This window comes from Leuciscus leuciscus (genome assembly GCF_965113295.1).
Source record: "Leuciscus leuciscus genome assembly, chromosome: 1".
NCBI classification, from domain to species: Eukaryota; Metazoa; Chordata; class Actinopteri; order Cypriniformes; family Leuciscidae; genus Leuciscus; species Leuciscus leuciscus.
In genome coordinates, this window is record NC_138725.1 from 33,150,105 (window position 1) to 33,152,420 (window position 2,316).

The window sequence follows — 2,316 nt, forward strand, 5'->3', positions numbered from 1 at the left end:
CAGAGGAAACTGTCTAAGTTATGTATTTCAGATATAAAAATCACACAGTTAGCTAATAAAGTATTAATTTAAACAATGTAATAATTTAAGGCAGAAACAATGAGCTCATTGAAGCAATGAATACTTGTTTGGTAACAAATGATTATGACATCTAGAATAATGTAGCATTAAGCCTAATCTACACTCTTAAAAATTAAGATTCTTTACTGGCGTTGATGGTTCTATGAAGAAACTTTAGCATCTGTGGAACCTTTCAAATGCACAAAAGGCACTTTATAGTGGAAAATGGTTCTTCAGATTATAAAAAATAAAAATAAAAAAATGGTGCCCTTCACTGAAAAGTTCTTTGGGAACCAAAAATTGGTTCTTCTATGGCATTGCTGCTAAACCCCCTTGTGAAACGTTTATTTTTAAGAGCGTAGTTCCAAACATTAAAGTACAAGTTGTTCAGACGAAGAGTACAATATGTGTAACGAGTTCAGCGAAGATACTCTCGTTCAATCTCAACAGTGTGGAAAAAAAGTTCAACTCTATAAAACATTTGATGAGATGAGAGCAGAACACACCTGAGCCTTGTGCATGACCCGGTGAATCTGAACCAGCTGCTGCAATCAATGAGAGATGCTCTAAAAAAAGCATGCCATTTAATTACTTCTGCGGTAAAATAGTCTGGTCTGATGATGTTCAATTATTGCATGTCAGATGTTTTGGTTAGTCTGGAGCGAGATCATTTGAACTGTGCGTTTTTTCCCTTCTGTCTGAGTGGCTTTCTCTGCATTGATTCATTGTAAACTACCTGGAAAAACACAGACTGGAATGTTGAACGATAAATGTTCCCTATATTATCGCATTCTCTACAAGGTTTCTCCAACTTTTCTTCATAACCCCTTCTGTTCATCATACTTCCAAAGGGGCATGAAATGAAAATTCAAGCTATTTTCTAAATGCATGTAATTTGGACGTACGTCACAATATGGAAGAACATATGTTCCGCTGTACAGCGACTTTATTTATTATTAATGCAAATAATATTAAAATGTATTAACTCCTAGTTTCTGTTGATAAAAAAGTTGAAAAATGCGCAGCCTCTAGAAACGCTAGAGGAAATATCTTACCCCGTATATTGGGGCCTTTTTATAATATTGTGTGAGACAAAAGTTGAGAACCACTGCTAAAAATGAACATTCATGCTGGCCAAGACAGTCTTTTCTTTCCTAAATTAATGGGGAAAATGCACTTCCAGATGCAGGATCACATCTGTTTATTTGTTGGATGATCCTATCACAAGTGGTCAGTCGAGACTTGTTTATTAAGCAAACTCTTAAATTGTCTATTATTTCGTAGAGATTTTCTAGGGAAGGGACTCTGATTTTGTGACTACAAATAAACGTTTAAGACTGGTATGGTGACTGAAATAACCTCGGATAGCTTCACTGTTCAACTTTTGTCCAACACATCCTGCAATTATGATGTATTAACATGAGCATCAGGATGCATTAGTTGTCAAATGAGACGTGGCCTTACGCATCACTGACTACCTGCATAGTTTGAGTAATCAAATCACAAATACCTTCAAGATGATGAACTGGAACCGGCTTTATATTTATCTTGTTAAAACATGGTTTAAAAGGCGATTGCACCATAGCAAGATAGTTAACCCCAAAGCAACTGAAATGAATGCACTGTTGGCCATAAACATACGTGTTACTAGAGTTTAGTGCATTGTGACTTGCTTGGAAAAGGCCAAATTATGGAAGTACGAAGCACAGGAGCAATATCAAGATCAGATAAACAATTAGTCATTTAGGCCATGTTCAGACTGACAGCAAACATCTAGATGGGTTTTTGAAAGTCTGGAAAATACTTTTTCAAATATGATTTAACCTTCATCCTTCCCTCACACTTTGTAACACATCTTTCCCTCGCTGGTCAAAATGACCCGAAGCCCTAAAATTATACTTTTTTCTTTCTTTAAGAAAGCTTATTTTATTTCATTTTGATAATTCTTCTATTTTTTTATGCAATTTCTTGGAGATTTTTTGTTATTTTTAATTTTATTTACCTTTAAATTACTAGATTTGATCAATAAATAATTAATAAATAGTAATTTAAACACATTCCTTACATTATTTCAACTTAAATTCAAAATCATTCAAAATTTCATGCGTAACCACTTTAATTCAGCTCAAAATATCTTACACTGGGTGTCTTTGCCGACCTCTTGTGGAAAAATAATATAACAACATGATATCTCATGAGTCATGATGGCCTTATAGCTCTATACGGAGCAAATTAGCTGTTCCTCTGGGTCCTAAA